This window comes from Protopterus annectens, chromosome 10.part0 (assembly GCF_019279795.1).
Source record: "Protopterus annectens isolate FY-2018-M chromosome 10.part0, PAN1.0, whole genome shotgun sequence".
In the NCBI taxonomy this organism is placed as follows: domain Eukaryota; kingdom Metazoa; phylum Chordata; order Ceratodontiformes; family Protopteridae; genus Protopterus; species Protopterus annectens.
This window is the reverse complement of record NC_056744.1, coordinates 1,377,840,868-1,377,867,220: the sequence shown is the minus strand read 5'-3', so window position 1 is coordinate 1,377,867,220 and position 26,353 is coordinate 1,377,840,868. Positions and strand designations below refer to the sequence as shown.

Genomic DNA, 26,353 nt, shown 5'->3' with positions numbered 1-26,353 from the left:
CATTTATACAACAGTGTTGTGCAAGCTCCAGGTAGCCCATAGGGTGAAGAATGTGACAAGGTACATGTAAGGTGCAGTACAGCAGCAGCCATTTCTAACTATGGCAATGGGGGGTGCAGTGTGTGAGGAGGTCCTAGGGGTATTATCTCCTGCAAGTTTACAAACACATGAACACTGTTATTATCAGTACTGCACAATAAAACATATGTTGGTACTGGGGCCCATAGGTGCAGGTGTTCCTAGGTGTGTTCCAGGATATTGTCCATGGATAGATGAGAAGAGTGGAGATGTGGGTACAGTGTTATCATGCCACCTGACATTTGTCAGCAGACCATCTATGATCTGATGCCACATGACTGATCCCTCAGGCTAACAGTTACACGCAACATCCAATCGTCTGGTTGTCTCTTGCAGAGGCCCACTGAGGTGCACCAAGTGATCTGTATGCAAACTATATTACATAACATGGCCAGTGTCTGGGTTGGAGATCTGTAACCAAGTATGTTCTGGTGACTGTGCTAGTGTAGTTGGGGAATCCATGACATGTGGTGTATACAGGGTGTGGTTTCATACTTGTGGCATTCATAACACAGCTTGGCAGACATGTCAGAGTCAGTCCAGTATAGATTGCCTGTGAACAGCCCAGATGGATACCTGACATCTGCACATCTGTAGAGGACAGACAGACATCAGCTAGCCAACTGGTTATGCATTATGATTACTGTTTTGACAGATAGACATCTGACACTGATAGGTATACCAGTGCTACATGACAGCAGCCCTCAATGACATGTCCTATACACATAGTAATCTACAGTTAATATCCACATATCAGATCAGTATCCAGTAGCAAGTACTTGATAACACGTAGCTCACACAATGACAACACAGTTGTCAGTATTCAGACTCCAGCTTTGCATGCAAGGGTGTATGGTTCCAGTACTACAATCTGCAATCCACTCTTACTTGGGAAAGCACTGTCGACAGTGGTAATTTAATGCTGTGACTGAATATAGCCTGGGATACTCCCCATGTATGAAACACATACTACAGGAAGAGATTGATGTCCTGGCTATATATACACAGGTGTCCCAGACAGTATACTCACACCCCTTGCTACTGTACTGACAGCACATAGAAGCATGTTATGTACATTACATGAAATACACAAATTATTAATTTCATTACCCTGCTTTTTTATTAGTCTGGAATGTGGTCAGTGCTTACCAAGGCTAAGCTATACATAACAGGTGTAACCATTGCATAAATGTAACTTCTAAGCTGATTTATGCACTGGTAAGCGAAGCTTACACAGTGTAAGCACCTATTCATTTAACCGTATGTTAGCAGTGTAGAAGTCAAAACAGTTGTTCAATATTAATAATTTGTGTATTTCATGTAATGTACATAATGACTTCTTTTCTCCTCTATCCAGCAATCTCCTTCTTTTGAACTCTCCGTGACCTTCTCTCTCACCCCCTTAAGATTTTTCTCCTTTCTTCTTTTTTCTACCTAACACACTTCTTACACCTTTGAAATGAAGACTACCTAGTATAAGTATAACTACGCTGTTGCCCGTGTCTCATATTTTCTCAATGATGTCTTGTCTATGACTGATATCCATCAGATAAAATTTTTTTTATTAATTCCATATATGATATGCCCTTTTTCTCTAACTATGTTTGTTAATTACAATATGTATTAATATGTATCTATGTAACTTGTATGTAACTTACTGTCAATGTGGAGCTTTTCTCCCCGGGCCTCCGCTGAAAATGGACATATATCCAGTCGGATCTTCCCAGTCAACAAATGTAAAATAAATAAAATAAATAAAATAAAATAAATACTGTCATGCAAACATGCTTAAAGCTGCTCAAAACTGCCTTAACCACTCTGTATCCAACAGCCCTTGTTCTGCCTAGCAACAAAATAAACAGCCCTAGCAGGTCTTGAAGCCAGGATCCTGTATGCTATAGTCACAGCAGTTAACCACTAAGCCGTCACAGATTTGATGATGGCTGGTGCTTTTTCACATATCTCTGTCAGTGCACACACTGAAGAGTATTGAACAACTGTTTTGACTTCTACAATTGTGTAGTACTTGTAAGTGATATTACTATTTAATCAAGTATGTTGTGATATCTGACTATACACATAACAGATAACTATGGTGTGATACATCTGGGAAGGTATATACAACAGTCAGTTCTACACATAAGAGGGAGATGGATGGATATATATATATATATATATATATATATATATATATATATATATATATATATATGTATAGATATATATATATATATATATATACACATATATATATATATATATATATATATATATATATATATATATATATATATATATATACATATACACATATGTAGATATATGTGTACATGTACATGTACCGAGACATATATGTTTATATACATGTTTATATATATCTGCATATTGATTTATATATATATATATATATATATATATATATATATATATATATATGGGTCTACTTTAAAAGACCGACACGCTTACCGACACAAAAATCACCGACGCCAGATAACCGACAAAACACAAAACCGACAACGCAAAACACCAAATACCATAACACCGACACACGGAACATAAACAACACACTACACTACATAGCATAGCCACTAGCCCTAACCCAAACCCTAACCCTAAGGTCCGACACTATTGCACACTTCACCTACCTGCACCCTAACCCTAACTCACTTAACCCACCCCTAACCCCAAGGTCCGACACTATCGCACACTTCACCTACCTGCACCCTAACCCTAACTCACTTAAACCACCCCTAGCCCAAGGTCCGTCACTATCGCACACTTCACCTACCTGCACCCTAACCCTAACTCACTTAACCCACCCGTAGCCCAAGGTCCGACACTATCGCACACTTCACCTACCTGCACCCTAAACCTAACTCACTTAACCCGTCCCTAAACTACAGTCCCTCACTATCACACACTTACCTTACCCAAACCCTAACTCCGACACTAACACACACTCACCTTTCCCACAGCCTAACCCAAAATCCCACAATATCGCACACTTACCTCACCGCTCCTAACTCCGTCACTGTCGCACACTTATCGGGTCGCGATCACACATTACCCTTGTCGGTCTTTCCGCTGTCGACAAATCACCCTGTCGGTAAACTTACCTGTCGGTCGTTTGGTCTTCATTTTCTGCATGTCGGGGAATCGTCGGTTCGGTCTTTTAAAGTAGACCCATATATATATATATATATATATATATATATATATATATATATATATATATATATATATATATATATATATATATATATATATATATATATATATATATATATATATATATATATATATATATATATATATATATGTATATATATATATATATATATATATATATATACATACATATATATATATATATAGATAGATAGATAGATATATATCAAATGGCCATAACATTGTACTGGAGTCGTACTGCAGCAGCAATGGTCACAACCTCTTACTGTAAGGGAATGTCATGTAAGTGTTGCAGGTATAAATGTGGAATGTTGCTACAGTAACAGGGGTTGTGTTAACAGACATGCCATGTGAGGCGTCACTTCTGCTTCTGATAGGTACTCCATCAGTGATCGACAGACATCATAAGATCAGCACAGTGAAGTACCACACTAATCACAGTACTAATCCTGTGGAATACAGCAAAGACATGGCTAATAAACGTGAACAGTCTGACACAATCTGGTCAGTGCAGAGGTATACACTGACCTCCTTAGTGCAAGATATGTGTACCACACCTCACAAAGTGGATGGTGACAGCCATGTAAATGGGGATATTACAAAAATACTGGAAAAGATAAGCTCACATAGTTGATGCGTTCACACACTCCTTTCTGTCCTAACACATATTAACTGGAGAAGCAGAGGTCCCAAGGCCACATACTACACACTACTTAGTGACATACATCTTTACACCATCCCACAGATTTTTTGGACATACACAACAGTTTTGATGGGCAGGCAACAGTTCATCTGACAAATATCCGGACATAGCATCATAGCAGGTAAACACACTGATCTACTAGACATGTCGGACAGCACTGTGCAAACAACAGGTAGACTGCCTCAACATTGACCCAAGTGTCCTATGGGGGTATACACATGTACTTGCAAATGTAGCAGGCACTGCAGACATGTAACAGCGTGGAGCAACAGACACCAGTGTGAACGTGCATACCCATAACTAATATGAACACAGTCACAGTCACATTAAGGTAAGCCTAAGTAATATTACAGTATATGTACTGTGTGAACAACACCACCCTCATATGAACCACTCACACAGTAACCCTACATATAATCGGCCAATACACAGTGTAGTCTGATGTCTGACTGTGGTATGAGACATGTGCTGGTCTGGCCTATAAACATGTACATTTATAGGGTACCATCAACATCTGATAGAACAGGACCAAGGACATTGACATCTACCACAATCTGTACACAGGCCAGGTAATATATGCACAATACACACTCTGTTAACAATCACCATAAGTACACAGCCCTCAGTACTGTACACACTACATCAGAATGTCCAGGTTCTGTAATGAAATATGAGGCCTACTATACATAACATGTCTAGCACTCTGATATCTCACTAACTTGTTACCAGGTATGATTTCAGTAAATAATGATGTACTGTAGATATGCACCTTTTACTGCATGACATATGGACAAAATGTGACAGACTTGGCGGACAGAGGCAGAAACTGAACATTACCTGGTGTACCAGGATTTGTTGTGTTAAATGTCTTCTGAGGGATATGAAGTCAGTAACTCACATGGATGTCAGCATGTATTGACTGCAGTCATCAGAGTATGCTACTGCATATCTACAGGTAGGAAATTTGTGAGTAACAAAACACGTGTAAGACTCCAAACTCTGAACATTCTGCAGATATCCCTACAGGTGAGACTTTCTTCACCCACATAATTCTGTCATACCAGACTTCAAATCATGTAGAACGGCCATATCCACACAAACCATGTTAAACTAACATTACTTAAAATGTAGAACAGCATTACTTACATTCTGTCCCCATGTCTGGAACTTCCCCCTCCTGTTTGTTGGCCTGTCTCCACAGTGTATGCTTTTAAGGTATTTCCAAATACCCTCTGTGATGCTGTTTGTCAAATATCCACATGCAGTACTGCTCACAGTGAAGGAAAAGAGCCCACACCCACATGAAGTGCTTAGTTATAGGAGTGTGTTTCCAAGCAATTGGCTATGGAATGATACCACAGCTGTTCCACATGCAGTTAGCGAGTGGGGGACTGCTATTCATGCATAGGCCATCAGCTGATCATGAGCATTCCTTACAATAGTCATGCTGCTACCTATGCAAAACACTTGTACTTTTCCACATCCACCAGAGAGGGAGAGGGTGAGAGAGAGAGAGAGAGAGACAGTGAGACAGAGACAAAGTAAGAAAGGAAGGGTGTAATACAGCAAGAGCCAAGTGTGTTTGTGTAGGACACATGGGTGGAGAGTGTTCTCTGAGTACTACAAGGGTTACCCATATTGTTCACCAATCCAATATATCACACATGGGGCTATGGATTGTGTACACCAGCCTCTCTGCTGTTTGACATCTGTTGTCCTTGTAAGGTGGACATTGTGAAATATAGTAGGTCCTCAATATAATAATTTAGCAAAACCCACCCCACAATGCCTTCTGTTATTACACAAGCACAGCAATCTCCCCACAGGAAATTGATGACTCTCCCACACACACACACACACACACACACACACACACACACTTGCCAGTACTGAGATTCAACCCCCTACTTAGCTATATATTGCTACTACAGCATACCACAGTTATCATATGCACCACAAAGCTTATTAGGTGAATGTTGTCCCAATGTACTTCTATGGTGAGGAACATCACCAGTCCTTGTAAATACTAACATTGGGTGATGTAGTCAGTGAGAGTTTATAAAAATTATTTTACCCTAATCACACATTTCCATTTGACAGTAGTGGGGTGCAAACCACTATCTAACAACCTTTACAGGTCATTTTGTTACCCATTTACCACATGCACCAGTGTCCTGACATAGTCTGGGCTTCACAACAGGTACTTGTAAGGTGGATGCTATATGCAGGATTGCTAAAGTCAGACTCTGAGATGTGTACTGGCTGTAAATTGGGCCAAAATCATTGAGGTACACACATACATATGTGTGCATATAAACACATGACACAGATAAGATTTAAACCCATAGCTGTGTACCAACTGCAACTATGTTGCTCTGCACTTACAGCATGCACCATGGGCCTTATAGGGCTTGCATTTGTCCAAAGGTGTATTTGAAGGAGAATGCCATCAGCAGGCTTGGTAAAGTAGGGCAATGGGAGGTGTTGTGACTGTGACTGGCCTCAAAATCATTAAACTCTATGCACACTCACAGTTGCCATGTCTGGGATTAGAACTCTTACCTGACTAGTATGTTACACTACAGCATTATGCAGTCATCACATGTGCCACACAAACTATAGGGCTAGCCCTTGTCCAAATGTGTATTTCAAGGTAGATGACATCAGCAGGCCTGGTAAAGTGGGGCTATGGGAGGTGTTGTGACTGTGAATAGCCTAAAAATCATTAATCGCTACACACAAACACACACACACACACACACACACACACACACACACACACACACACACACACACACACACACACACACACACACACACACAGTTGCCATGTCTGGGATTAGAACTCCTACCTGATTACTAGATTACACGATGGCATTATGCAGTTATCGCATGCGCCACACAGATCATATGGCTAGCCCTTCTCCAAAGGTGTATTTCAGAGTGGATGACATTAGCAGGCTTGCTAAAGTGGGGCTATGGGAGGTGTTGTGACTGTGAATAGTCTCAAAATCATGTCCAAAGGTATATTTCAAGGTGGATGACATCAGCAGGCTTGCTAACGTGGGGTTATGGGAGGTGTTGTGACTGTGAATAGCCTCAAAATCATTCAACTGTACACACAGAGTTTCACAGTTGCCATGTCTAAGAATAGAATGCCTACCTGACTACTAAGTTACACTATAGCATTATGCAGTTATCGCATGCGCCATGGAGATTATGGGGCTGATAACTGGCCAGTGGGTTATTTCAAGGTGACTGACATCAGCAAAAGTGCTAAGATGGGATATGGGAAGTACATTGTGCATGACTGGGCCATATACCATTCCTCTGGGAACACCCACACAACACTCAGTCACACATGACTTTATATTTGACAGGACGGGGTGTACGAATGCTAGATGAATACTGATTTGTACTATCATATTACCCAGCTATCGCAAGTACCACAGACACTATAGGGCTGAGGGCTACCAAACACAACTGTGTACAGTGATTGACATCAGCACATTTCTCTAAGTGTTGTAGCATGCCCAGTATGACCTTCTGTATTTTGTTGTCAGACATGATCTTCTTTTTTCTAAGTGTAGGAGCATGCCCAGAGTGACCTCCTGTATTGAATGTGTGAATCCATTCCAGGTAGGTTGTAGTCCAGTGCAGGGTTTTGTGTTCTACACCTACAGCTAGCAACCTGTTTCTGCAGGGTATCTGCATATAGGCTGACAATATGGGAGTCACAATGGGCAAACTGTTCTCTTTCTATTGCCTTCATGTTTAAACTCTGAGGTGCACCGCACATTCCCAGTGCTCAGATGTGAATAGAGCTGCTAATTCATGTTTTTTTTTTTGTTTGTTTGTTTAAAGCCCGGTGAGCAGCACGCACACCCATTTAGGCAATGCAAATACTGCTAGGCAGTTTCAGACACACCCCTTCCTTAGCTCTGCTAAGCTAAGGGCAAACCCAAGCCACAGAGCTCCAATAAGCTTACAGCATGCCTGACACCCCCCCCATGATGTCAGCTAACATTTAGGCTTGCACCATGGTATTCCTGCACTTACACGGTTGTGTACTGGCTAGCAATGAAGGGAAATCTGTGATTCAGTATCAGTCCCCTCATTTGCATTGAACTGACTGCTAATGCATAATTACAAGTCTAACACTGAGCCTTCCCCCTTAGCAACCACTATTCAGTGGCCATGTTGTCTTCTGCCTGCCATTGAGTATAATGGCAAAATTGTGATTTTGGCTAGAATGCTTTTTTCAAGCTTTTTTTTTTTATTTTCGGGCCGATCCCGTTTGCGTGCTGCTGCCCTACGCTTAAACAACCAAAAATCTGCCAAAAAAAGTTATTTGTTATTTTGACACTATTTTCCATGCCAGTGGCCATATATTTGGCCATTGGCATGCCTTCCACATTATATACACCCTTTATTTGGAGCTGTCATGGCTCCGTTTTGTAATTTGCAGAAATGTACTTGGTTACATCGATTGTCTGTGAGGAATTTCTTGTTTCTATTTAGCTCCTCTAGATTTTATGTACTTTTTTAGTGGTGAGTGAGATATGAATGTCAAATCTAAGGTAGCAGTCTATGTCAACTCCAAGTAGTTTGGTGTGGAAGACAGGAGGGATGGAGGCTTTGTGATGTGATTGTGAAAGTGGGTGCATGAGTGCTGAGGTTAGTTGATGGAAATATGATAAGTTTGGATTGATTAGGGTTTAGTATTAGTTGAGAGTTGCTAAGCCATTTTTCTACAGAGGGGAAGGATACCTGTGTTTTTAGTTAAGTTCGTGGAGAGAAGGAGAGGAACAAATTAGTGCTGAGTCATAAGCGTACTGGATGACTGAAGCATGTAGAGAAGAGGAATGGAGGTTGTTAGTAAAGATGGAAAAGAGTAGCGGACCAAGGATGGAGCCTTTGGGAAATAGTGTAATTAGTAGATAGCAAGACAGAAAGAGCCAAAAAATGGTTTGGGAAAAGCATTTTTGTGTTAATTATGTTATACATCATAATAAATAGAAATAACTGTGCATAATGCAGCATCACCTACACTGTCTTTTGTCTGGCCATTCAGGCTTCACGGTCTTGATCAAACCACATCAGCCTTGACATTCTCTACATTAACTACATCTGAATGTGAATTATTGCTTAAATAATTGAGCTCTAGAACTGGATGATGCTAATAATATGATGATACAATTTTTTGCAGGTGCCTTTGAAATGATAAATTTTGTGATGAAGCTAGTGGAGTGGTGATAAAATATGTAGTGTTGTAGCCTAGATATCTGTTTTTATTACTTCTGTGGCTCAGATGTATTTTTTATAAAATAATTATGTACTTTCTTAGAATAAATGCACATTACCTGAAGTATAATTGGTGATACATAGAATACATTGTAGGATTAGAGATTCAGTTTTATGAAGAATGGTATAACCATAACTCACAAACCAAGCTCTACAATCGTACATTGCAAGAAATTTTCTGTATAATAACTTAGACCACACATATTCCATGTATTGATTTTTTTCTTTTTTCTTTTAAGACTAATATTTCCTATAGAATTCTGTGGACTGTGTTAATTGTCTAAGTTTCTGCTGAACATGATTTTAACTATTTTTATGAATCGTGCATCCCATCTGAGTTTCTCTGCAGTAGTTCTGGGGTACTTTATAAACATTTTTACAATACCAGTTCATTTTGTGATGTATCTCAGTACCTACTCTACTTTTCACCTGTCCCTGATTTTGCAGAACATTCCTGATTTTGTCTCATATATTTGCCCATGCCCTCATAAAATGTTGTTTTTTTCTGGTAAATCATTTGAGAATTACAATCAGAAAATATATCCAGACAATAAAATGTCAAACTTCTTATTATACAGAAAATGCATGCCGATACAAACCCTGTTATTCTATTAACTTTATAAGTGAATTAGAATAATATTTAAAAATTGTCCCTGATTTTGAGCCTTTGTCCCCTCCATTATTTTTGGCTATGTCCAGAATTCTTGAGCAAAGATATTGAGAGTTATGTTTAATAATGTAATAAAAGTTACATTACTGTGACCTAGCAGAATTTGCCAATATGCTGACAAACAAATCCAGTGCAAACTTCAGCACAGTGTTAGCTATCTAAAACCAACTTATACCTGAAGCTCTGACACCTCTCCAGCATCACTAAAGAACATACACTAATCCAGTATTTTTCTGGACTATCCAGAAATAGAAGTGTTAGTCTGTTAGTCCAGAATGCCAGTGCCAGAGTTTTTAAAAATGCAGCCTCAGATTAATGTTTTACGTGAAAAGTGTCACTAGCATGGTGCGATGGAAACCAGGGTTTGCTAAAAAGGGAAAAAGAAGGCATTTCACCTCAGCATGACATAATCATTGATGTCATGAGATGAGTGGAGAAATGGGTGGAGAGAAGTGGATCTGTGGGTGGTACAAGGGCTGTGGTTTTAGTCTATTATCTCTGAAAACTCTTTGTTAAGTTCAGACAAAAGGTTTTATCTTAATAGCAGAACACAGATAAGGAGTGAAATAAAAATGCAATCCTAGGCTTCAGAAACACATACATGTTTATAAGAGCACTGTGCAACAGCAATGGAAAGAACAATGTAGCACTACAGTAGCTGCACAGTAGTAAGAGCTTATAGCACATCAGCAATACATGGAATATGTGTGGTCTAATTTATGATACAGAAAATTTCTTGCATATTTGGAAGTTCAGGGGTGTGGTTTATGTAAATTAGCCTTGTGCACTTCCTCAGAGAATGGAATAACATGGCAGACTGATACAAGAGGATCAAAGCCATAAAAATGTATGTCACCATTCTGCAGCAAGAGCAAGATTGTTATCACCCTAATAGATACAACTGTGATGCCATATATATATATATATATATATATATATATATATATATATATATATATATATATATATATATATATACACATACATATATATATATATATATATATATATATATATATATATATATATATATGTGTGTGTGTGTGTGTAAGTTAGAAAGTGTATGTGTCTGTATACAGACATGTTTGCAGTTGTCTTAGTGCCTGTGTGCACATGACTGTGTGTGCACACGCGCGCGCATGTGTGCGTGTGTTTGTGTGTGTGTGTGTGTGTGTGTGTGTGTGTGTCTGTGTGTGTGTGTGTGTGTGTGTGTGTGTGTGTGTGTGTGTGTGTGTGTGTGTATGTGTGTGGATGAGTCACATGTGAGTGTGTGTTTGTGTGTGTGGGGGGTGGGCATACACCCATGTTTATAGGTACATGTGGAACGACATTGCATCAGTTGGTAGGAAGAAAACTAGTATGGTTGATTGTAATTGTACAGTGTCTAGTTTAGAGATACTAATAAACCAGTAATGTGCTTTTGTTCAATTATGATCATTCATGTCTCTGAATTGCATTTTCTTATGCACACTCACGGTGCATTATCAGAATTAAGGTACATTATTGGTGCAGCATCAGCAGCCGCGGTGGTGCAGTGGTTAGCACTGTCGCCTCAGAGGAAGAGGTTCTCCCATTTGATTCTCGGCTGGAGCACCTTCTGTGTGGAGTCTGCATGTCCTCCCTGCAGTCCAGTGAAGTTAAAAGCATGTAGATAGGTTCATAGGTTCATAGATAGGTACTAGGCTATCGGCCCTGGGGCCTATACAAGCCCAACCAAAAAGGTACCCTGGCTTTTGCCACCCAAGAAAATTTTTTTCCTGTGCCACTGTCGAACAGAGCCACAGAAGTGATCCTTGGGGTGAATTTCCTATTTCCCATACAATCATCAAGATTTTTCTTGAAGAGTGCTAATGAGGAGCTTTGTTTGATATAGAGAGGTAGTTTATTCCAGAGTATGGGAAGTCTCTGGGACAGGAATCTATCCCACCGGCATGCTCTGTTTATTGTGGTGACAAGGTTTAGGTCCCTAGAGCGTGTAGCCCAGAGGGATTGGGATTTCGTTAAGTGGAGCATGTCCAACAGCTCTGGGTTTGACATAGCTTTGTATGTTAGGCAGAGATCACCTCTGAGTAGGTGATATGTGACAGAGTAAGGCTGGAGTTTTTTGCGACGGTCTGCGTAGGGCATCTGTTATGGTCAGTAATCCTCTTTGCGAGGTATTTCTGTAGCCTTTACAGTTGTTGTAGATGTCTTTTGAGGTAAATACCAAAAGGGGCGTTGTACTCTATAATGGGTCTAATGAGTGATGAGTAGAGGGGAAGAGTACTGTCTTTCGGCTTTTCCCAGTTAGGGGTCGCCACAGCGGAACTCCGGTCTGCTGATGATTGGCAGTAGATTTTTATGTGTTGGCTTGCCAGGCATAATGCACAACCTTCAATGAAGGAACGCCCATTCATACATGTCGACACACAGAAGACGGTCTAACTGAGAATCGAACGTGCAATGTCTAACTGTGAGGCGACAATGCTACTGCAGCACCACCACCGAGTGACCTCTTTTTTTCTGGATGAGAAATCTTTTGTGATGAGGTGTGCCACATAGAAGAAACTTGGGACCCTATATAGAATTAAAGCCTTCCTTACCCCGAATGCCAGGGCAGCCACAGCCCATTCACACCTTCTCTCTACCCTACTATATGCCTCTCCTGTCCTCACTCACCTTAACAAATCTGATCTGGCCAAGCTCTCATCCTGCTATAATCACATTGCCAGGTTCGTTACAGGCCTACCCTACAGAACACACCACTGTACTAACCTGAAAAAGCTTGGATGGATAGAATTCCCACACCTTCTTCACCAGTCCCAACTCATAGAGGCCTTCAAAATCCTTAAACAACCTGAGAATACCCCAGCACTAAAAACTTAATGACTCCTACTCCAATCTAAGCTGCCTTCGCTCAGCAAACAGACTCCTTGTCCAAACAACTAAATCTCTCAACCTAGGTGGTGACGCGCTATTTGCCAACACCACTGGTAAAATATGGAACTCTCTCCCAAATAACATCACGCTTGCAACTTCTCTAAGTCAATTCAAAAATAGTCTAAAACTCCACTTCAAGTCACACTGGCTATGTCCTTGCTCAAACCCAGACTAGCTCTGTGCCATTAACTAAAACATAAACAACTAGCTAAGATGATATGTACTTTGTATACTGTGATAAAGAAATATGTATCCTGTCTAACTCTATGTCATTATACTTCCTACTGTCCGTGCTAATATCTTATTAATGTTACATTTGTAGTAATCTCAGAAATAGTAATGGCAGTCTTGTACTTGTATGTAAATAGCCTATGTTTTTGTTAAGTTCTTTCAGCTCATTTACTGTACCTAATTATCAATGTAACTCTGTTGGAGCTTTTCTCCCCGGGCCTCCGCTGAAAAAGGACATGTATCCAGTCTGACCATCCCGGTTAACAAATGTAAAATAAATAATAAATAATAATTTCCAGACTACTGTGGCGATGTGATTATCAAAGGAGAGACTACTGTCCACCGTGTCCCAAGGAATCATCACATTTTCAGTGTTAAGTGTACTACCGCCTATGTTGTAGTTCATGGGTACAGAGTTTTTACCAAAGGGGATGACAATGCACTTTTTGGCATTGAGCTTGAGGCCATGGCTTTGACGCCAGGCATCTGTCTCAGTGAGGCCCTTTTGTAAGATGTCCACATTGTTAGGAGTTTCGATTATGGCTCCTAGTTTGCAGTCATCTGCGAACTTCATTAGCCAAAGACCTTCTGTGTTAACCTGTCCTTCAGAGAAGTAGATACCAAACAGGTGAGGATCCAGGACTGAACCCTGTGGTACTCCACTTGTCACTGGTCTGAAGTCGGATTTGGAGTCTGCTACTTTCACAGTGTGGGTTCTGTCAGTGAGCCATTTGGCAACCCATCTTGTGACATAGGGATTTATACCTAGTTTAGTGAGTTTATCTATAATTCAAGAGAGGGGGATGGTGTTGAAAGCCTTGGCAAGATCTAGATAGGTTGTGTGAACCACCTTACCCTTGTCTACAGCTTTGGTGACTTCTTCAAAGAAGTCTATCAGGTTTAGGAGACATGATCTGCCTATTACAAACCCGAACTATGTGGGGTCCAGAGTTTGGAGATTACCAATGTCTTTGTTTATAAGTTCCATGATGATACGTTCCATGACCCTGCAGACCAGGCTTGTCAGGCTAATGGGGCGGTAGTTCCCAGGGTCCATGGTGGCTCCCCCCTTGTGAAGTGGGGTAACCGTTGCTGTGTACCATTCAGCAAACACAAAGCCTGAGGTGAGGCTATGATTGAATATGGTACTTAGGTAGGGTGCCAGTTCGTTCTGTAGTCCATGTAGAATGCAGCCTGGGATATTGTCTGATCCCATGGATGCTGTGTGCTTGGCTTTGGAGAGTGTGGTTTTTACCTGTGTAGCCATGATTACAGGAACTTTGCATTCATCCAGTATAGAGATGGGCTCTTTAGGGGGTGAGAAGGGGGTAAAGTTAGCACTGAACCTATCTGCCAGAATGTTGGCAATATCAGTTGGGTCTGTATATTTAGTGCCATTGTGCTGTAACTCAGAGCAGATCTGAGTGTTGCCATTGAGATTCTTGACATAGCTATAGAATGACCAAACGAAAACAGTCCTTGAACCAAATAAGGAACCAGATGCAAAAACCAGAGAATACAAAAAAAAAAGAAAAACAATCTGGTTCCACACAGCAGTGAAAATCAATATGTCCTTTATTGTAGTAAGGTAAGCGCTTTCTCGGAATAACATCCGCTTCATCAGACCAACAAAGATAGAATAACAGTTACATTTTTAAACACTAAAACATCCAATCAAAAATCAGATAAAATGTGCATCATAGCTGAAAGCCATGTGATAAAATACATGTATAGAATATATAGATCTTTAGAAAATTGAATAAAAACAGACTAAATGAACAATATATACTTAAAAGTGGTAATAAATACAATAATAAATAATAAATAAATAATATATAATATACTTAATGGAACTTATTTACAGACAACATCATTGACTCCAGAAAATCCTGATTTATCTGCAGCTTTCAGAGATGACTATCGCAATCTGGAGAATAAACTTTATAAGTTTAAGCGCTTGCAGTGGCAACACTTTCGTCTTGAGGCTTCACTGAACCTTAATATAGCACCAAAGCAGGGTTGCCAGATGTCCCTATTTGGGCGGGACTGTCCTGAGATCAGCAGCCTGATCCCAAGTCCCGCCCTGCCGGTTTAAATCCCAGGCAGCCTCCACTTTGTATTTTTTTTTTTTTTTTGATTGGCCTGTATACCGGCATACGGGCCAATCAAAAATCGCTAAACAGGGAGCTTCTTGTGTTTAATGCGGAAGTTCTGCATTTATTATTATTATTATTTGCACACTTTTGGAAATGATCCTAGAAAACAATGTGTTTATTTTTAATTATGTTTATCATGCACAAAAAGTTGACATAGCTATGGGCAAAGCTTGTGCTAATAGCTACGCCAACCTATCCCTAGCTAATTGGGAAGCTAAACATGTACTCTCAAATAATGAATACCAGGTTAACACCAAATGGTATAAATAGTTTGTGGATGATGTTTCTTTGTTTTGGCATGGTTCAGAGCAGCGGCTACAAGAGTTTCTTTTATACTTAAATCAGTTAAATACTTTCTTGAGTTTTACCTATGAATATTCTGATAAAGAAGTAGAGTTTCTGGATGTTAAAGTTACTAAAAATAATTTATCCACTGTGTCTACTACTTTGTACAGGAAAACTGCTAGAAAGAATAATGTTCTACACTATGGCAGTATGCATCGAATCATACAAAATTTAATGTGTTGAAAGGACAGATATTTCGAACTATGAGACTTTTTAATGATGATGATAGTCTCATTACTGCATTACAAACACAATAATTTTTAGAAAGAGGCTATAGTAGTAAACTTATTGATTCTCAGCAGAAGGATGGTGGCATAGGTCAGGTAAGTGCCAGCCATACTTTTCCCCCCTCCCCACTAGTATTAACAACAGGGATAATGCTGACAATACTTTCTCAAGTGACACTTCCACTGATACCTCTAGGAATAAACTAAGGCTGCCATTGACCTTTGCCAGGAATGTGCATGTAGCATGTGATATATTAAAAAGAACTGGGATATTCTGTGTATTGTACATGAGTTGAATGGGGTCATTGGCACACAGCCAGATTTTGCTTTTAGAAATAATAGATCACTTAAGAGCCAGCTCTGTTATCGATCTTTAATACTAAATCAACTATAATATCTGATAGACTTGGTACATATATGTGTAGGAATTGTATGGCCTGTACACATATACATATTGGTAATCATTTCACACATCCCACTTTGGGTTTTAAGATAGATGCTGCTTTTTATGCAGATTGTCGAACAAAAAATGTTGTCTATTTTTGCTATTGTACTACCTGCTTCTCATTTTACATAGGGAAAACGAACAGGGTGTTTAAGGATAGAATACTTGAACACCTTAGGGATATCAGGAATGTTAAAGAAACCAGCGCATTATCATTACATGTAGCTAAAGAGGGCAAAGAACATAAATTTAGCTTTATGGTACTAGAGATTCTTCATAGTACCATGAGAGGAGGTGACATAAATAATAGAACAGAATCTAGTGAACAGAAATGGATTGTGCGCTTTCAAGCTGACAAACCTCCTGGTTTAAACAACAGAGTTTCCCTGAAACCCTTCCTTAAAGCACGGCCATTAAAGCATTGATCTCTCTTTTAATATTTTATCTTATATATTTCAGTAGTCCATCTTTTATTATTTTTTACTGTATTTGTTACCATTTTTAAGTATATATTGTTCATTTAGTCTGTTTTTATTCAATTTTCTAAAGGTCTATATATTCTATAGATGTATTTTATCACATGGCTTTCAGCTATGATGCACATTTTATCTGATTTTTGATTAGATGTTTTAGTGTTTAAAAATGTAACTGTTATTTTATCTTTGTTGGTCTGATGAAGCAGATGTTATTCCAAGAAAGCGCTTACCTTACTACAATAAAGGACATATTGATTTTCACTGCTGTGTGGAACCAAATTGTTTTTCTTTTTTTGTATATAGCTATAGAATGCTTTGTGTTTGTCTTTAGAATCAGTGGTGATTTTGTTTTCGTAACTAGCTTTGGAGGATTTTATCAGGGATTGCAGCTTCTTACTGAGGCTGACCAGGGAGCTCTTCCACTCATGGGATTTTACTCTCTTTTGCAGCAGTTTCTTCCTTCTGTTGTACAGTTTGTTTAAGGCAGGGGACCCACCAGATTGGCTTCCTTTTTTTGGAGGATACCATCTTGGTTCTGCATGATCCATGCACTCGTGTAAGTGCTTATAAAGTGCATTTGTGTAGGATTCAGTAGTCATAACTGTGTGGAACACCAGTCACTCATGTTGGTAATGACTAGATCTAGGATATTGTTGCCTCTGGTGGGGGTGGGGATAAGTTGATCCAGGTCATTGGAGTTTATGAATTCCAGAAAGCGTTGAGCGAAGGAGTTGGTACATGAGTAGTTTTCCCAGTTAATGGTGGGGTAGTTGAAATTGCCCATTATTAGGGTGCTTGGTTGAACCCTAATATTTTCCAGTACACCAAGAAAAAAGGAGTGGGAATCCTGAGGCATGGTGGGGGAACTGTAGCAAGTTACAATTTGTATTGCAGTTTTTCCCAGAGTTAGTTGCACTTGGATAACCTTAGCTGTATTATGCTGAGCAACTAGCCTGGAGGTGTGGATATCCTTAATGAATATGGACACACCTCCGCCTTTGGTGTTCCGGTCCAGGTTACATGGCCGAAAAGTGTGGTATGAGTTATATCCTGGTAGTGCAGGGGTGCTGTCTGGAGCCTTGAACCAGGTCTCAGTCACTGCACAGATATCGATGTTTTCCATTTTAAGGAGTGCCTCGAGTGAGTGCATTTTGAGATTTAGACGTCTAGCATTGAGTAGCATCACCCTCAGTTTTTGCTTGCCTGTTCCTGTTACGGTGATGAATTTGTCATTTGAACCTTGCCTAAAAAAGGCACTATAGGGGGGGCAAGAACCTTAGCCAGTATCCGGAATCCCAGGGGAGACAGGTACAGGCCATCTGTGGCAAAGAATCATGGTCTGTCCACCATGTCATCCCAGTCAGACAGATACTGGATCCCTTTAGAATGACACCAGAAGCTTAGCCAATTGTTGAAGTCAATCATTTTGTCCTTGTACTGCAGCATCATTCTGGGTGATGGCAGAATGCTACTCAGGGCTAGGGTCATACCTGCCTGGGCTACATCTCAGGTTATTCACATCAACATGGACAATGACAGAGTCATATTTGTACTTGTTATGGAGTGACCTGACTGTGCGGGTTATGTGGTGGATCCTGGCACCCGACAGGCAGCTGACAGTAACCTTCTCCTTGTTTAGCCTGGTGAGTGCGACATCAGTGTGCCTGACTATAGAGTCACCTATGACTAGTGTGTTGGGTACGTTGTTTTGCCTTATTGGATGTGGTTGAGTGACACATTGAGTCTGTGGGCTATGTGTCATTTGGGTTGTGTTGGGGGGTGGAGGTTGCTTGCATTTCTGCTTTGGAAGTCTCTGTTGCTTGAGATTGTTATTGAGAGCCTCCACGAATGTTTTTGTGTTTCTATGTGTGGATTTTGGTGGTGTAGATTTAGTGAGACTATGTGATGAGTGTGGTGTGGTGCAAGTGTTTACCTTCTCCTCTTGACTGTCAAGTTCAGTCTTGGTTGGAGAGAGCTTTACCTCCAGTTTGGCTAGATAAGTGCATCTCCCACAGGTTGTAGTATTGGGTGGTAGGAGGAGAGGGTTGTCTGTGAACATGAGGCAATTTCTACATTGCCCCAAGATGCCCAGATTCATCAGATAGACACAGGGAGCTGACCCTTGGACATGCCTGAATAAAAAACTATTTTCCTCTACATAAGTGAGAAAAGTGAGTACAAGAGCTGTTTTTCTCTAAGCAAGTGAGGAAGGTAAGTACCAGAGCTGTTTTCCTCTAGATAATGAGGAAGGTTGAGTGCTGTAGTAATAAGTAGGTTATTTAGTGCTTACAACAAGTTCTGAACAAGTGCTGATCACGAATAAGCAAATTCAAGTGCTAAAACTAAGAATCTGTATCTGGACTAAACTAGTTACAGGAAGGGGGGAAACAAGTGCAAATGCGGGCTTTTAAATCAGAAAGTTGAGAGAGATGGAAAAACTGCCCAAACAGCCAATAACTTCAATTTCCTGGCCACAACCACTCCTTATGTGGTAGATAGGTTACCTAGTGGTTACCACTCCCACTGATAAGCTAGAAGGCTTCCATCCAACACAGAAAGCTTGGGGGGGGGGGGGCTCAGAAGCTTACATACAGTCCTGGATACAGCAAATCTGAATCTGGACTACACTAGTTACAGGAAAGGTAGGAAACAGGCTTAGAATTTTTTTATATATACAGAAAAGTAGCTAAAACAGCAGTAAAAACAATTCAAATGCAGTGCAAGCTAACACACTTGAGTATGTCGCAATGTTAGACCAAACAGGTTAAAAAATGCAATTACATTAAAAATAACTAAAAACAAGTGCAGAAGGAGTCTATTAGGTAGAATGAGGTGAAGAGATGGGACTGGGGGGAGTGTCCCAGATCAAATCTACAGTGGGGGGGGGGGCAACTGCAAAAGCCTCCAAATTTAAACAAGACAGGAATAGAGAGGGTGGGTATGGGAAAACCAGCACCTTCAGCAGAGATCTGAAAAACTATACAGTGAAGCAAAAATTACAGTGCACAATTCTGAAGTCAGCCAGCAATGATATAAAATTAGTCAAACAACAATTAACAGTACACAACTCTGAAGTGCCAGAAAAATATACTTAGCTCTGTATATCTCCAGATAGTTTGAAGAACACTCTGTCAGGACACAGGAAGGCTCCAGCAATGATATGCAGGCTGTTACTAATGGTGCGAGCATGAATGGGCCTGTCTTCATTGAAGGTTGGGCGTCGGGCTGGCAACTCGGTACCGTAAAAACCACTGCCAATCATGAGCTGACCGGAGTTCCGTTGTGGCAACCCCTAACCAGGAAAAGCTGAAAGTCTTGGTGCAGCATCAGCAGTTGATATACTCCTTTGTATGACACCAGAGCCAAAATTACCCTAAATAAACTTCATTTAGACCACTTGTGGTAAAAGCTGTATACTGAATAGGCAAAATATACACACTGATACCCTCCAAACCATACTACCTCATCTAAAACAATACCTACATACAAGTTTAACATTAGCTAAAGGAAATGAAGCATAAACTGCATTTCCACTCACTACAAAGGAAACAAAACTAACTACACACTACGATAAAAATATATAAACATATCCCCCTAAAAGCAGCATTTCATGCATTTCAGACCTAAGTAACCCCTAAAAATGAAATCTGTTCCTAACGGAATAAAAATAATAAAAATTACATACTTAACATAACTAGCCAATTAGTAGAAGGCATTGCTGGCAAAATGTACTTGATTCTTACTTATCAAAATAATTGCAATAAACTAACTAAAAAAAAACAAATATATCATGCAACTAACACATCCTAGCATAACACTTACTATACTATTAAACAGCATCAAAATGGACTAAAAAAAATAAACAAATAAATAAATACAAGAAAATAGAGAAATTTGACTCAACAAAAAAAGACTTATGAGACACTCTCTTCATAAAAAAGTTGCACAAAATGCATAACAGAAACATAGACTGTTTATTTATTTTAATTGAGTCATTAAACATTAATTGAGGCATTAAAGTCAGTGGGAAAGGCCACTCTATTACAAGAAAATAGGAAAAAAAAAACAGAAATAGAATACATTTCATTTTGGTTTACATTACATAACATATCCTGTATTGTATGATTTGTGACACTGGTTTAGAAATTCTGGTTTCATTACTTACACAAACCTCATTTAATAGTTTCATGTGTCTCACGCCTTCCATGTAATCCAGATTTAAGAATATGAGTATGTTGAAAAATGCTCTTTTGAGAGAAGCCTAGCAAGTGCTGCCAAGGATAACTATAAGGCCTTTTACAGTTATGTGCGTAACCTAAAGGGTAAGACCCAAGCATGTGCAGAACCGGTAGCCAATGGTATTATGCACACTGACGCCACAGAGACAGTAAACCTGCTAGTGGAGAGATTTGGTGAAAATTTCACTCTCTTATCCCTTCCTAACTTAAAACAAACCATCCCCCAAACTTACCCCCACCTAACATATCTGAAGAGCAGGTCCTCAAAACCCTGTCCAAGGCAAAAAACACAGCCTCTGTTGGACGAGATGATATCCCAGGCTGTCTTCTAAACAGGCTAAAACATGAATTAGCATCACCACTAATTACCCTTGTCAATCATAGCCTAACCACATGCTTTGTTGATGCAGAATGGAGAATACATACAGTTATTCCCCTCCACAAAGGTGGCCTAGCAACAGACCCAGGGAATTACAGTCCAATATGCCTGATCAGCCTTATCTGCAAGGATATGGAATGTATTATTATGGACCCCATAAATAAAGACACAGGTGACCACCAAATCCTGGATCCTACCTGATTTGGCTTCACAAAGAGCAGATCCTGCATGTTAAATCTGGTGGATTTCTTTTGAAAGTGTGACCAAGGCCACTGATAAGGGCAAATCTGTGCACACAGCATACCTAAACTTGGCAAAGGCTTTTGACACAATCCCACATTCAGGCATTACCAATAAACTTGGCAAACTGAATGTAAACCCATCATTGTAAGGTGGGTTGCCAACTGGCTCACAACCCGGTCACACACTACCAAAGTGGGTGACTCCACATCAGCCAGCAGACCTGTTATCAGCAGGGTGTCACAGGGGTCAGTGCTGGGCTCCATACTGTTTGGCATATACTTCTCAGAAGTTCAGGTCAAAACTAAAGGGTTGTGGCTGACCACATTTGCATATGACTGGAAACTAGGTGCAATTACGGAATCACCAAATGATGTCAGCATACTCCAGGATGATCTCACACAGACCAACATCTGGTGTATTAGTCAGGGTCTCAAACTGAATGCAAAGAAATGCATCATAATTCCCTTCGGCACAAACAATGTTCCTTCACACTATCAATTCAATAATAATACTCTTAAGTACCCGTGAAGTGGTAAACCGGCGCCTTAACTTCGACCACCATGTGTCTACCTTTGGAAGGAAAGCTTTAAACATAGCTCACTTCATTAGTAAAGGCATCACCTTGAGAGCAAAAGAAGTTGTAACTCCCCCTATACTCGGCACTTATCTGGCCTATAATTAAGTATAACTTCCCATTTCGCATGTACCATACTAAGCACCTACAGCAATTAGAGAGACCTCAGGGGTTTCTAACAAAGAAGATCAAGGCCTCCAGCATGTGCCTTATATGTACCTACTAAAATCCCTCTCACTATACTCTGTATTTTATAGACTTCTTAGGGGAGACTTATGCCTGGCCTACAGAGCAACCCAAGACCCAAACCTAATGAGCTTACTGCATATCTGTAAATCAAATGGATCTGGGGCTACCTGTTCCAGGGACTTAAATATGGCCTGTGACTTAAATAGGACATGCTGGAGAGACAGATTTATCTCCCAGCAACTGCTACATCTTTGGAACAAGCTACCAATTCATGCACCTGTATGATACTGTTCAAGAGGACAATGTCAAAGACAAAGAACAAACTGAGTAAAAAAATGAAACTGGCAGGAAGGGACCCAAGGAAATCCTCATGCAAAGTGTTAAATAAAAGCAAGACTTTAATGTTAAAAAAATCCAATAAATCCAATATATCAATGTGAGCGCTTTTGTTAAAATAATGTTAACTTCATCAGATACAATTCTATATGCACAGTCAAAGTTTAAATACTTTCTAAAACACCTTCTAAATCAATCTGATTGGACACAGAGGACCAGCTGAAATATGAGTAAAATAAGTAGATTTAGTTAAATATTTGCCAACTGTTGTAACAGTACCTTACTTTAAAAATGTGTATACTAAAAATAATTATAATGGAGCGGTTTTATTTTTTTTTAGTATACACATTTTTAAGTAAAGTACTGTTACACCAGTTGGCAAAGAGTTAACTAAATCTACTTATTTTACTCATATTTCAGCTGGTCCTCTGTGTCCAATCAGATTGTTTTAGAAGGTGTTTTAGAAAGTATTTAAACTTTGACTGTGCATATAGAATTGTATCTGATGGAGTTAACATTATTTTAACAAAAGCGCTCACATTGATATATTGGATTTAATGGATTTTTTAACATTAACGTCTTGCTTTTATTTAACACTTTGTGTGAGGATTTCCTTGGGACTGTTCAAGAGGAACCTGGATGAGTGGATGGGGCACTGTAAATTCTTACTGGGTATAGCAGCAACAATCTTCCTGGACATGGGCAGTCATCACTAAATGCAGTCTTGGGTATTGAATAGTACATCTATAGTATTACATTGGCTTGAAATGGCTAGGCTTAAAATGCCCTCTGGCTCGATAGCCTAGTAATCTATGGTCCTATGACCTTAATACTATATTGTGTGTATATTTTTGGTATGCTAAATATTTTACTTGTCACTTCCAAGTTTATTGTTATTGTATTCTTACTTACTTGACAATGATTTCTTTATTTCTAACAATGGTTTTGTCAGTCGATTATTTTGTGTTTCTGTGGTCCTACAGTAACTAAGTTTTGGCTCAGTTTGTGACTGAAAGGAGTATCGCACCAGCCCACTTGCCCAATTAACAAAGAAACAAGAAATAAAGATAAACATAGATGTACACACATACTAAACATATGCAAGGCGTGTTATTATTTATGCACTTTTTTATACACGTACGAAACAGAAATGCATGCACGCGCACATACACACACAAGCACATATGTGCGCACATGTACAGACCTTGACTGTTTTAATAGAAGCGTTACCTGCACCATTATCAAGGAGTTCCAAGGTAACTGGTGTTCCAGTTTCTGGTTCAATTGTAGCTATTACAGTTGCTTTAACAACAGGTAGAAAGCCTTGACTGACTTCAACATAAACTATTATTGGAGCAGGATAAATAGTTGTATCTACATTCATGTGGGCATTAACAGTGACAGGAGGAACACTTTGATCTGCTTCTCGTGATGTTACTGTGATGCCAAGAGCCTGGCTGCGGCTGTATTTATTGTAGAATGAATAAATCCAGTCTCCTGTCTTAAGTAAATAACAAAGTGACCATTAGCAACAGATAGCAAGAAAATTAATCTTAAAACATAAGAAGAAACTGTGTGTGCTTAAAATATGAACAAATATGACAGAATAAAGATTATGTTGCTATTTAGCTGAAGGAAAAATAATTTAAATTACACATTAAAAATTCTTACATAACTGTAGTGTTTGACATACTCACTCAACATCCAAATTGTTTGATCATTCTGCTTCACCATTTTTCTGACTTTGTCACATTTAATACTGCATGGGAGTATGATACAGATGGTGGTTCAGTGTCATGTTGCCAGATGTTTAATTCAGGCACATCCAAATCTTTCAGAAGCTGCTTAGTATGCATGATGCTGTAATGACCAGACCACCGTGCATCATTTAGTTCAACACTGCACTAGGTGCTACCAAAAGCTAAGAGTAATGCTGGGGGGCAAGGGCGGGCAGTAGGGATATAAAGAAGGGTGGAAATGAGCACTGTACATAAGCAGTGGCAGACAAAAAGTGCTTAAGGGGATTGATAATTTCCTTGCAATATGTTGCACAGCAATGCATTGATGTGTCCTCTGCAGTATTATCTTGCATTACATGGTCTGGGAAATGTTATATTGCACAGGAAGCATCACAACAACATGGCACTATATACCCTAAAAGAAAACTCTATCATAGGAGCGATGAATAAACATCAGACATAATCTAGTGTATCCAATATGGCAGATCTGTACACCTTAAATATAAGTGAAACATTAGATGCTTGGATTTGTCACTGCTCTTAAAGTGCATTGAGCTGCAGCACTGTGAGCTATATGCATAAGCACTGCACATGAAGTGTTTACATTACATTTACTTGATGATGGAATGAACTAGATATTAGAGTTAAGCAATAATCCTATATAGACTGTCCTTATTATCGCATTCAACATTATAACTTCTCTCCATTACTGTCTTTCTGCTAACTTTTTTTACCTGTCTCATGCTTTTCTGCATATCTCTGGATGTCCTCTCTACAACCCATTTCAGTAGTATACTCCATCAGTCTGTAATTCTCTCTGTGAGAAGGTAATTTCAGAGATCCAGGGAGTAGTTTGTCCATACAATCGGCAGTCTGCATCTCCTCCTTCACAGTCCGTAATTCCTTTTCAAGAAGATCTCTTCTATTTTCTGTGGCATGATCTTATGCACTAATGTTATGACCCTTCCCCATCTCTGTTGCTCTCAGGAGTGTAGAACTATAGCTTATGGTCATCAGTGCTGGCTTTATACATGGGCAGATTAGGCCACTTAGGATATTTGGTCTTCATTTATTTAATTTATTTATTTTTAGAGCAATGTTTTTTTTTTCTCTAAATAAACAACGATAGTAAGTAAATAAATAAATAAAGGCACCCATCCAAACAAAAATGCGCCCGGTGCACTCCAGAAGGGCAGTGGTCCAACTGACCTGAAAACATTGAAGTCAGCTTATGTAAGTTAAACCCTGAATGTTGCAAGGTCCTAAGAGTTCAGACCTTGCAAAGTTTGAACGTGAGGCACCTAAAGGAAGTCCTTTTATTATTTGCTTCATAATAAAATTCAGGGCTCAGACAAGGAGGAAACTGGAATGTTGCAGTAAGTGAAGTGTTATTACTATTTTTTAATGCTGGCAGTATTTAAACAGATAGTTTTTTAAGTATTTCTGGCCTGGAAGGTGAGAGGAATGGCATGGTGAGGTACGTGTCACTGCTATTTTAATATTGCTGGCAGTGATTAACCAGAACCTTTGGCATTGGCATTGGCAATATTTCTCTGGCTTTTTTATTTGTGTGTTGCAACTTAGATTGGAATACTTTAACATGTGGCAACTTCTTTGTGTGGATAATGGACAAGATATAATACTTGGCCATGAGACATCATGGCTATAACTGCGCAGTGGGAGTTGGGGGTGGCTGGTTAAAAGTATCTGATACTGTTGTCATTGCTGCCATTTCAAATGATCACTATCTGGTTTTGCAGAACTAGTAACAATGTACATTTGTGAGAAGAGAGACGGACTACTTAACTGATATGCACAGACAGAGCAGATATAATTGCTGTGGTTGTCTTCTGTGGAGGAAAATGACTAGCTGTGTGTTACTATTTTCTTATTGTTTTGGCTTTGCAGAACT

At 39.5% G+C, this 26,353-nt stretch overlaps 1 pseudogene; it reads right to left on the bottom strand.

Moving 5' to 3' along the window:
- LOC122814284 overlaps window positions 1-26,353 on the bottom strand; it is a 1,664,844-nt pseudogene that overhangs the window by 320,055 nt on the left and 1,318,436 nt on the right.